Source organism: Gambusia affinis, linkage group LG20, assembly GCF_019740435.1.
Source record: "Gambusia affinis linkage group LG20, SWU_Gaff_1.0, whole genome shotgun sequence".
Taxonomy (NCBI): Eukaryota; Metazoa; Chordata; class Actinopteri; order Cyprinodontiformes; family Poeciliidae; genus Gambusia; species Gambusia affinis.
The window spans coordinates 11547487-11560351 of record NC_057887.1 but is presented as its reverse complement, the minus strand read 5'-3'; the positions used below and the strand labels follow the sequence as shown (position 1 = coordinate 11560351).

Here is a 12865-nt window from a genome sequence, read left to right as displayed (position 1 = left end):
GTTGTCCAGGCTCAAATATACAAGCAGTAAACAACTATTTCCAGATAATCTCAGTATATATTTGCGTATATTTTTAGACATATGTTCTATACTCCAGTCATTTTAAACTCTGCAACTAACTACATCAACTGGAATATTAAAAAAAATATGATTTTATTCATTTGTTCAGAAAGAAAACTGATTTATCATATAGATTCAATATACAACCTAGTCATAGACTTCAAGTATTGATTTATGTCAACCTTCATATTGTAGATCTGATTTTAAAGAAATTTTATTTAAAATTGATTTTAAAAAATGGATATCTGGTGCAGAAATTTTATCATATGAAGTTTTTCTCTTAATTACAGAATCAACAGAATGACTTCTGACAAAAAAGCGACCGACGCCCTTTCCAAGCAGGATTCACCATAAAACATAATTGCTACACAAGCTGTCTGCTTAGAGAGCACTGCTTCTAGGCTTAGTAATGGAAAGTTGAGTAAAAGGTGAAAATGTGGTTGAAAATCTTCTTTTCAGATGACAAAAAAAAGTATCCAATTTGGTTCCAGAGTTTGGAGGAAGAGCAGAAAGGAACAGAGTGACTGTGAAGTTTCCACAGTCAGTCATTATTTAGGGAACTATGTCAACTGCTGTTTTATTAGCTGTCTACTTGTAAATTTTGTTTTCTGTCTTTCCCCAGCTTACCTGCTCAGGACATCACTATGCTTGGTTGCCGTCAAATTGCCCTGACCAAAACCACCGACCCACAGCCAAGCTGAGGGCCAAGCTGGATTATTAAAGAAATAATCCACACAAAATTAGCTCTGTCCAAGAATATTCTACACTTTTTTTTTTCAATATCACAATTAATTAGGATGCAGTGGCCATTTTTTTTTTAAATCAAAGATTTGGCCTTAAATCATCCAAAACATAGAACAGAAAGTATAGTCTTGGCATGAAAGAACACTATACCTTCCCCCTACCCTACAGAAAAGCCTGGAGCATCTCCTATCCTGGCTACTGAGGTTCTGTACAACTGAAGGACAGCAAACAGCATGGTGGCGGCAACAGGCCAGAGAGGTGACGCATATGAGAGTGGCTGAGTGCGTCAGGCTCTGGCTGACAGCACCACGACTCAGCAGTGTCCTGGATGGATGGAGGTGTTATGATGGAGGAAGCAGGAAGAAATGGAGAGTGTGTATGTGTGCAACAAAGCGAGTGAAACAGAAAAAAAAAAAAGAAGTGATATGCCCCAACTCCTACGCTGCCATTTGATGCTGAATAAAGCTATGTTGCAGCACTGAGTGGGTGGGATTCGTTTAAAACATATAAAAATAAAGGCGGTGAATAAGAGTCTGGAAAAAATGAGAGGGGCTACATTAAGCCTCTCCTACCTTCTGACTGAAACACCACTGGGGTTACCTCACAGAGCACAGAAATGAAAAAGCACGCAGCGAAAATAACCAAGCGGAATTGGAAGTGCGATACATATTCTGCTTTGTGTGCTCTATCACAAACAAAAAGAAGACAAAAAGAGAAATAAAAACTGAATATGGCTTCTGGTTTGAAGAATTTGTTGTCGCACATTTTCAGGTTGCCTTTCTTTATCTGTTATCTATGAACCTAAAGCAGCTGACTGGACTCAGGAGGTATTTTCTTTACTAGCTAAAAATGAAGTAATGAAATAAATTTTCACCAAGTGAAATTGATAACATTAGAATGTTTGTGCTAGCATTCTAACATTAACTAGAATTAGCTAATATGCGAATAAAATTAGAATGCTCGATATTGCTAGCATTCTAACTAATGCTAACATTCTACACTAGAATGCTAGCTAAGGCTAATGGTTTGGTTTGTCATTTATTTAAAAAATTACACAAGGACATCAGTCAAAAAGGAAGTGAGTAAGACAGAAGGTAATCAAACAAGTTTTTATAGAAAGTAATATGCAATAAAATCAAATCAAATCTACAATAAAGTGTTTTTCCCATTAAATATGGTTGGTGTCCCTGTAAATTCCACACAATATCCTGCCTAAAAACTCAGAAAAACAGAAAGTAAAAGTATTTTTAATGCTTTGTTAAACATATTAAGCTTTTGACTAATTGTTTCAGGACTAGTTGAGCTGTAAGTAAAATGTAGAACATTTGAAAGCCTGCTGTAATTGAAACCTGGCATAGTGGTGCATTTTTTCTTTATTTAGAGCAACATCATCCCATGTTCCCTTTGACCTCAGGGTGTTTGCAGCAAGAGAAGGGGAATGTTCAACTCCTGCTAAGCTTGCAGATGCCACTCTCTGCACCGGCGAAGAGTGTTTAATGAGAAAAACTTGGAATCCTCATGAATTCACACAGAGAGGCTGGGAAGAAAAGGAACTCCTGCTGCAGACACAGTTCATTCATTATTGTGGATGATTTTTACTGGCTTTTAAATTGCCTAATGACTGTGAGAAATATTACCATACAGCGACTTTAGAGAAGTGCTTAAAATTTGCTTCTGTTGCTTAAAGGGTTCTCCTATTAAAATGACAATTTGTGAGCTTAGAAACGGAAATTTGTAACACACTCAAATCTTGCTTTTTGGAAGACGTGGGAACTTTTACTTACATCGGGTGACTAAAATGAATCCTGTAGAACAGAATTACCAAGATTGTACTATTCGTACAATGTGGGAGAGAAAAACCCGATTTCTGTGAACGATTTTTCAAAATCTGCATCAAGATTTAGAATGACAACGGATATTTTACACAAGTCTGTACAAAACGTTTTAAGTGTCAACTTAAATCCAAGTGACCTACTGTGCCAGGATCTTATCTTTGAGTAATGCTTAAATTGATTGTAAGATAGTACATATGTTTTATAGCCTTGCATGAAAACATGCAGGGCTATAAAATCATCTGTTGAGTTGCTATTTGATGATATTCATGTTGAAAGAGCTGCAACCCTGAAATTAGTCATCATTTAATAAATAATTTCTCTCAGTCCTTATTGCAGCATTTAATAAATACAAACAATTCTGGCCATTCTAATTGACCAAACAAATCAATAAACATTGCATTTAGTCTGATATTGCACTAGACAATGCATGCAAGCTACTGGTTACAATGTGATATAAGAAATGCGTGTTTCAAAAGTTATCTGCCACCCTAAGCGCTGAAAACAAAATACAAAAACCTAAACAAAGACCCATAATAAAAATAAGTCTCACTGCTTTCCTATGAGCCACTCTGTGGTTATTACTCCCTGCATTGTTCCGTACTGGTTCGCCTGCAGCACTAATTATTTTTCCTGTTTATTTCAGACTGTTGATAAGTCTGCTATTAGATTTAATGAAAAAGAAACTGCCAAAGAACAAATGAAAACGAATTCTCTAAATTACATACCACATTTAACTCCACAGATGACAGAGGTCGTCAAACATAAATAGGCTGCATAAAGTTCAAGAAATTTAATAACATTCAGACAAACAGATTAAACTCTATCCAGTGTTGATGCCACAGCTCCAGGCGTTGCATTTGTGTACGGCGACACGTATAAAGACCGAATCCTCTCTCAGGGAGTTGTGGACAGTCTACAGGCTGTATGACTAATCATTCTGTTGAGTTGCTATTTGATGATATTCATGTTGAAAGAGCTGCAACCCTGAAATTAGTCATCATTTAATAGAATTCACCATGACAGGGGGATGCTACTTTTTACCAACACAAAACAGCCTCAGATGAATAACTGAAAACTGGTTCAAAAACTTCAAAATAAAAGGATGCCATTTTCAGCTTATTTATTTATTTAATGATTCAAAGCTTCTTATGCTTTTATTTGCACAAGAGACACCACTTATCAAGAGATACCAGCTGAATATGAAAAAGAGTAGCAGACAAAACACAGCATGCAATGACTCAAACACAACCAGAGGCAACGAAAAGCAACAACTGTAAAGGCGCTGCACCATGTTCGACAAAAGGTGGCCAGGGGCAGACGAGTGAAGGGTCATTTTGAATTTTGCCCCTCATTCTGCAAAGGAAAGCTATGAAGTTGCAGGTAACTAACAATCAGAAGTTGAAAATGACCAACGTAAACCCAGAGAAGAAACAAAAACTGAGGTGGAGAACGCATGAAGGAAGACCGTACTCGCTTTTGCAATTTTCACCCGCAGTGATGCAATAACTCACTCTGTGTTCGGCGTCACTGTGACGACAGGAGGTGGAAGAAAAACCACATGTACTTATATACACACAGATAATGCCAACAGAGTACTCGGGATGCAACAGACGAGTCTGAAACTGCAAGCGTGAAGGCCTGAATAATGAAATGGACATTAAAAATAAAAGGAAGCTGCAGAGGCACAGCAGACACCAACACTTCCACAGGGTGTGGAGAAAGTAGGCTAATGTCTGCGGCTGCATATCTTTTGTCACCAATATGACAGCTTCACCATATACCGGACTATATTTAGAGGTGAGAATATATATGCACATACATCAAAATGGAGCTTCTTCTCCATTCACACAAAAAGCAGTAACAAGTAAGTTAGAAGATGGACATTATTTTATATGCTTGATAAAACAAGTAAGATTAAGTTTAGATAATACATTTAAAAATTGCTGAATAACTGAGTCTTTGCTGAATAGAAAAGTCCAGCAAAAGGTGTGAAGCTTAGATAAAGTTCAGTTTAGTTTATGGATAAGTGTGTGTCTGTGAGAAAGAGGCACTTATTAGTTTTGGCAGATCCTGCTCTTATGCATCAATTTTTTATATAAAGGGCTGTCGTCAGCTGGCAGGAGACCATTAAAGAGACAAGTGGACTCAATACAATGAAGCAATTCTAAACTAAAAAAATATTAAAATTTTCTAAAACACTTCTAAGAACAGAATGAAATGACAGAGGTCATGGTTTGTATTTCACTCTGAGCTCTTATAAATAAATCAATGAAGACTCATTAGACGCTGTTCAAAACACGCGGTTTGATTCTGCATTCCCTGGATAAGCAATGTCTGAAAGATTATGATTTATTCTATTTTTTCTCACCTATTTATGAATACTTATACATGGATTTTTTCACATAATTTTTTTTTCAAACACCTCTCTTACTGTAATTAATGAGATGTTGAGCTAGATCAGTCACTCCGGCTGTTGTGTTCCGGGGCTCTCTGTCCTATTGGTGGGGTTGCCTGCGCACCGTTCTACATATTACCACCAGTAGGCGACAGGTTTCGGATGGAGTGCGGTGACGTCATTATTTTCCCCAGCTGTTCCCGATCACCTTCATCAGCGGAGCAGACAAAAGGAGTGGGCCGTCAGTCCAACGTCGCCTGAGTGTTGTGCCAGTCACGGTTGCCCGAGTTTCCAGATTCGCCTCTCTGCTGTTTGCAAATCTCCTCTGGACTCCACGGCTGGCGGCCGTTCCACTCCTCCGTGTCTCCGTTTCACCCGAGCCTACCTGTCCGCTCCCCGCCGCACTCCTCCGTTATCCCTGGATCCATTAGGGACCGAGACCCCGGACAAACTCAGTTTCCCTCCACAACTCCGCTCCAACAACGACAAGTAAGATCTACCCGTTTTCTTTCCCCGAGAGTTTTCCGTTCTCCCACGACCCCTGAACTTACCACCCTGCTTTTTTCCTCCCAGTGAACCGCTGCTGCCGTTACTGTTTATTCCCCTGGACCAGACCACTCCGACTCACTCTCTTTGATTATTGTGTGATCCTTAATAAATCATTTTAAACTGATTTCACTTCTCCTGTGGTTGTGTTCTGCATTTGGGCTAATATTCAACCCAACATGACAGAACACTCAGGCCAACCACTTAGCCCAGCAGACGCAATACGGAGAACCCTGTCTGAACAACAATCACTTTTACAAACGCACGATACTGCATTAAGGGAACTAAACAAATTGCAAACAGAAACTAATCAACAATTAACGGAGTTAAAAGACTTCCTCCAGCGCGCCTTTCCTCAGACTCAGTCTCCAGCTCCCGCACCTGATCCAGCTCCAGTCCTCGCAGTCCAGCCTACGTTTTCCGATGTCCGACCTCCAACTCCTGAAAGATTTTCAGGTGATCTAAATAAATGTAATGGATTTCTGCTTCAATGCTCAATAATCTTCAACCATTCTCCACAAAGTTTCTCCCATGACAGCGCAAAGATTGCGTATGTTATTTCCTTGTTGTCTGAACGAGCGTTATTATGGGCAGAAGCCCGTTTCCCGGACCCCGCACGGTACGGGTGCTCGTTTAATGATTTTTTAAAGGAATTTAGACAAGTTTTCAGCCACGAATCAGACAACTCCTTTAATTCTAGGGAGTTGTGGAATCTCAAACAGGGCCACCGAACGGTAGCTGACTTTGCAGTAGATTTCCGCATCAAAGCCGCGGCAACCGGCTGGAATGCCGAGGCGTTAAAGAGTGCATACTTTAATGCTCTGAACGAATCTTTAAAAGATGAACTCGCTACTCTCGACGAGCCTAAGGCGTTAGAGGAACTGATAAATCTCACCATTCGTCTTGACAGTAGAATCCGGTCTCGTGCTAGAGAAAGAAGCCGAAGAAATCAGCCGGCAGAACGCTTGACTCCCACTCCGAGGGTTTCTCCTCCCCGAGCCTCCCCGGAACCCGAACCCATGCAAGTAGGACGGACTCGGTTAACTCCGGAGGAACGGCAGCGGCGCATCACTGCCCGCCTATGTATTTACTGCGGTGCCCCTGGTCATTTTCTCGCCGTTCGATCCGCTTAAACCCCAGGTCCGCCTTTAGAGGCGAGGAGGTTAGCGGACCATTTATTAAGTAAAGATGCTCCTCGATTATTACTGCCTGCTACTTTGAACTATCAGAATTATTCAATTCCGTTGTCCGCCCTTGTGGATTCTGGCTGCGAACAGAACCTTATAGATGAATCCTTGGTAACACAAATGGCCATAGAAATCGAGCCATTACCAGTTCCATTGCGAGTAACTGCCTTAGATGGAAAGACGCTTCCACAAATCTCCCACCAAACCAAACCGCTTCACCTAATAATCTCCGGTAATCACAGGGAGTCCATTTCATTCTTTGTGTTTCCCACCTCTAACTCGCCTATAATCCTCGGTTTTCGGTGGCTGCAACAGCACAATCCACAAATCAATTGGTCAGACAGGCATGTCGAATCTTGGTCCACTTCTTGCCACTCATCATGTCTCCGTTCAGCTGTTCCTCCAGGTGTCCCGCCGGCTGAACTCAAGGAGGCTGACCCCGTCGACTTGTCGATGATTCCTCATGAATACCATGATCTAGCTCCTGTTTTTAGTAAATCTAAGGCCCAGTCTCTACCTCCTTCTCGTCCCTACGATTGCTCCATAGACCTTCTACCCGGTGCTCCATTACCTTCCAGCCGATTGTATAACATCTCCCGTCCCGAAAGAAAGACCTTGGAGAAATACATTAATGAATCCTTAGCCGCTGGCATCATCCGCCCATCTTCGTCACCGCTGGGAGCAGGGTTTTTCTTCGTGGGAAAGAAAGATGGGTCATTACGTCCATGCATCGATTACAGGGGTCTAAATAACATTACAGTTAAAAATAAATATCCTCTGCCACTATTATCAGCAGCATTCGAACCAGTTCATGGAGCAACTGTATTCTCCAAATTGGATCTAAGAAACGCTTACCACCTCCTGCGCATCCGTAAAGGGGATGAGTGGAAGACTGCATTTAAAACGCCCATTGGACATTTTGAGTATCTTGTAATGCCATTTGGATTATCGAATGCTCCTGCCTTTTTCCAGGCGCTAATAAACGACGTTCTAAGAGACTTCTTAAACATTTTTGTGTTCGATTTTATCTGATTTTCTCTAAATCCTTAGATGAACACAAGTATCATGTCCGTCAGGTTCTACAAAGACTCCTAGAGAACAAACTATATGTGAAGGCAGAGAAGTGTGAATTCCACAAATCATCCGTGTCATTTCTGGGTTTCATTCTAGGGGGCGGACAGGTAAGGCCGACCGAGGAGAAGATTCGGGCTGTCTTAGATTGGCCAAAACCAGAGACCCGCAAACAGCTGCAACGTTTCCTAGGATTTGCCAATTTTTACCGTTTCATTCGCAATTACAGTCAGACAGCCTTGCCCCTTACCGCTCTAACTTCTTCAAAGATTCCTTTCAGTTGGACCCCGAAAGCTGAAGCCGCTTTCTCTCGCCTCAAGAACCTCTTCGCTAACGCACCCATCCTCATCCAACCGGACCCCTCAAAGCAATTCATCGTGGAGGTGGACGCCTCTGATTCAGGAGTTGGAGCAGTACTGTCCCAAATTTCATCCCAAGACAATAAGACTCACCCTTGTGCCTTTTTTTCACGCAGGTTAACACCACCCGAAAGGAACTATGATGTTGGGGACAGAGAACTACTAGCCATAAAATTAGCCCTGGAGGAGTGGAGACACTGGCTGGAGGGGGCAGAGCACCCAGTGTTGGTCTGGACCGACCATAAGAATTTGTCCTATCTACGTTCCGCAAAGAGGCTAAACCCACGACAATCACGCTGGTCACTGTTCTTCTCACGATTCAACCTTTCTATCTCTTATAGACCAGGATCTCGCAACGTAAAACCTGATGCCCTCTCCCGTCTTTACTCGCAAGATGACTCCGAGAGGGACCCCGACCACATCCTCCCTCCCAGCTGCACGGTTGCAGTGATAACCTGGGAGATGGAAGACATTATAAAACAAGCACAGCTTTCCGATCCAGCCCCTGACTCCTGTCCACCCGATAAGATCTTTGTTCCTTCCTCTGTTCGAGCCCGGTTTCTTCAGTGGATCCACGCATCCAAGTTTTCCGGCCACCCTGGCATCAGTCGCACCATCGCCCTAGTAAACCGAAAGTTCTGGTGGCCATCCGTTCACAAAGACGTCCGGGATTATGTTCAGGCGTGCACTGTTTGTTCCCGAAATAAGTCCTCCCATCAACCTCCATCTGGTCTTCTTCAACCACTTCCCATTCGGCGTCCATGGTCTCACATAGCTATAGACTTTGTCACCGGTTTGCCACCTTCAAAAGGCATGACCACCATCCTCTCCATTGTTGACCGCTTCTCCAAAGCCTGCCATTTTATTCCCCTGCGCAAACTACCCACTGCCTTCCAAACAGCCCAACTTCTGGTTAAACATGTTTTCCGGCTCCATGGCATTCCGCAGGATATCGTATCTGACCGAGGACCACAATTCATTTCCCAGGTTTGGAAAGCTTTCTGTTCTGCATTAAATGCCAATGTCTCGTTAACATCTGGTTTTCATCCGCAGTCTAATGGTCAAACCGAACGTCTCAACCAAGATCTCGAAACCACCCTCCGCTGTTTCACATCCTCCAACCCTTGCGACTGGTCCCAGTTCCTCCCATGGGTGGAGTATGCCCACAACAGCCACGTATCCGCTGCTACAGGTCTGTCCCCTTTCGAGGCTTCCTCGGCTACCAACCACCCTTACTCTCTTCCGAAGAAAAGAATATTTCTGTCTCCTAAGTCCACCACCACATACGTGGCTGCCAGAAGGTATGGAAGACGACCATACACCCTCTCAACCGCACCGCAGAACAGATTAAACGTCAGGCTGATCGCAGGAGGATTCCTGCTCCTACTTACACACCCGGTCAACAGGTATGGCTCTCTGCACGCGACATTCCTCTCAAATCTATGACTAGAAAACTCTCTCCCCGCTATATTGGTCCGTTTACCATTGAATCCATAATTAGTCCTTCTGCCGTTCGTCTCCATCTGCCTGCCTCCCTCCGCGTCCATCCCACCTTCCACGTGTCCCAGATTAAGCCCGTCCAGACCAGCACGCTCTGCCCTCCAGCCGAACCCCCTCCACCCCCCCGTGTTATTGATGGCCATCCGGCCTACACTGTCCACCGGATCGTGGACTCCCGTCGGCGAGGTCGCGGCTGGCAGTACCTCGTCGACTGGGAGGGCTATGGTCCGGAGGAACGTTCTTGGATATCTGGTTCATCTGTCTTAGATCCGTCCCTCATTTCAGACTATCGCTCCTCATTGCCATCTACCTCTTCTAGGCCGCCAGGTGGCGACCATTGAGGGGGGGGTACTGTTGTGTTCCGGGGCTCTCTGTCCTATTGGTGGGGTTGCCTGCGCACCGTTCTACATATTACCACCAGTAGGCGACAGGTTTCGGATGGAGTGCGGTGACGTCATTATTTTCCCCAGCTGTTCCCGATCACCTTCATCAGCGGAGCAGACAAAGGAGTGGGCCGTCAGTCCAACGTCGCCTGAGTGTTGTGCCAGTCACGGTTGCCCGAGTTTCCAGATTCGCCTCTCTGCTGTTTGCAAATCTCCTCTGGACTCCACGGCTGGCGGCCGTTCCACTCCTCCGTGTCTCCGTTTCACCCGAGCCTACCTGTCCGCTCCCCGCCTCCTCCGTTATCCCTGGATCCTTTTGGGACCTAGACCCCGGACAAACCCAGTTTCCCTCCACAACTCCGCTCCAACAACGACAAGTAAGATCTACCCGTTTTCTTTCCCCGAGAGTTTTCCGTTCTCCCACGACCCCTGAACTTACCACCCTGCTTTTTTCCTCCCAGTGAACCGCTGCTGCCGTTACTGTTTATTCCCCTGGACCAGACCACTCCGACTCACTCTCTTTGATTATTGTGTGATCCTTAATAAATCATTTTAAACTGATTTCACTTCTCCTGTGGTTGTGTTCTGCATTTGGGCTAATATTCAACCCAACATGACACCGGCAGCATTTGCAAAGTGACACAACAGCTCGTTCATTAACTGGCACAAAGAAAGCATTAAAATATCACTTCAGTCAACGACTTTCTCCCATCATTCCCTGTCCAATTTCTCACTCATCTTTACAATTCTCCAGTTCACGTTTTGGGGCTGTCACAATATGACAATTTTGCATCATTATTGTTGTGTTCAGGGTGAACGCACTATTATCCAGAGCTGATTTTATTGCACTAAAAACTGGAACCACAAGCACCAGTTTCCTGTAACAAAGCCACAAAAATACCCATGAGCATTTTTTAGTTGAAAAATACCTTTAAGCAGTCACGAAATAATTCACAGATCAGATGAAGTGCAACTGATAAATGTTTGGTTTAAAAGAGAACAGTTTGTATTTTAAATCTACATTTGAATGTTAATTTATTTTTTTTTTCTGGCAAGCAAAAGTGGAGTATCTAGGCTTGGATTCAGGACCTCTAAATTCGAATAAAATGTCTTTACTTGATGAGCGACACTCTGAGACTGCATCATGCACAAGAAACATGCAAGTCAGGGATGTGTGATGTATGCGAGGTCTGGTTTTATTCTCATAGTTTAAGAATTATTATATTTTCCTGCCAAATGCAAATGAAACTCCATTGCTCATGTGCCTTCAAGATATTCTGTTAGCGCTGCATGGTTGCCACGTCATGAGTAATTATTTCACATAGGTGTAGTAGCTCTGGATAGGAACAACTAACAAAACAAACAAAACAAAAAACAAAACAAAAAACTAACCTTACTCTCAATGTTTAGCTTTCAAATAAGAAAAATTAGGTAACACTGTATTTGAAGGGGTGTGCATATGACATGACATAACACCTGTTATGAACATGAAGGAGTCTTCGTGAATGGGTATGACTGTCGTCATGAAGTGTCATTGGGTAAATAATGACACTTTTAATGCAAGTCAACGACTTGCATTAAAAGTTGCATTAAGAGTATCAACTTAGCATTATTTGGCAAATTTATTTTGGTAATAAAGTGTTACCAAAAAAGGTTTATTTCCTTTAATTGATTTTATTACCGCAAATTACAACTGTCAATATTCTTTAATTATTCACTAATACTGAAGTTCTCTTTTAAGTTTCAATCCGGACCTTCATATGCCTTATTTTTAAGAGAGTTTTGCTTCATTTCCAATGAGCAGTACAGCAAGGGTCGGTGGATTTCGCCACGTTATTTTGCCTGTTTCCATTATAAAAGCGACCAATAAAACCAACCCAGAGAGCGTCATTCCCTTCAGAGCAGAGCTACTGGTGTTACACAATACAGTCTGTTGACAGAGTGACAGAAAAACGTCACTGCTTACAACAGGCACGAGTCTATTGTCGCACTCGTATGACGCCATGTTGGGCGTTTGGTGAAGCCAAAGTATAAACAGCAGACTTCAGTTTGGCAGCTCATTTTAATTGAGATTTTCAGATGTTTGACTAAAATGTAATTGTGGTTCAGCCCCAGCCAAAATCAAGTCTCTTACTCCAAAAAACACATTAATAAAAATACACTACATACATATTAAGATACGCTTATTGTAGCGAAAATGGTACAAGTTATGATTCCGTATTTCAGAGTTGACGTTTGCCAGTTTTGTGTGCGTTACTAATTAACTCTTTATGTTCGCACCCACTGAAAATATATTCATGTTTTAGGTTGGTTAAACATTAAATTACATAATTATTGCAGTTTATATTTTTACATGTTGGATTGGAGTTCAATGATGTAAATTGTTGATTTTTTTAATAAAATCTCCTAATAATTTGCATTCGTATCTAGAGCAGTTCTGTGTTTGAGGCAGACCAGACAGCATGTGTCTGGTATGAGAGCGATCTAATTTCAATGCTTGGACTTGCATTTGCTCTCCAAGAGTTGAGACTGGAGTTGTGTTTTGGAAAGAAAAGGGGGGGAAAAAAAGCAGATTTCTAAATATCTCTGCTACAGATGATAGAGTTGGGGCTAAAACATAATTACATTTTAGTCACAAGACTGAAAATGAGCTGCTAAAGATAACTCTGCTGTTTACCTCTGGATGAGAGGATTACACTAAAATGATTTGCATCTGTGCTAGTGTGAATAAGGTATTTAACAAAAAACAAGGTACTTTTTATTCAGGTCAAAGAATGGATAATGA

At 42.4% G+C, this 12865-nt stretch overlaps 1 protein-coding gene and 1 long non-coding RNA gene across 8 annotated transcripts in view; one reads left to right on the top strand and one right to left on the bottom strand.

The window, feature by feature from the left end:
- Positions 1–12865, bottom strand: part of tanc2b (tetratricopeptide repeat, ankyrin repeat and coiled-coil containing 2b) — a 161290-nt gene that overhangs the window by 97366 nt on the left and 51059 nt on the right. The gene's annotated exons all lie outside the window — the stretch shown is intronic.
- On the top strand, positions 5116–5771 carry LOC122823427. The gene is made up of 2 exons (XR_006369338.1): positions 5116–5523; positions 5608–5771. It is a non-coding gene; the product is annotated as an uncharacterized LOC122823427 (long non-coding RNA).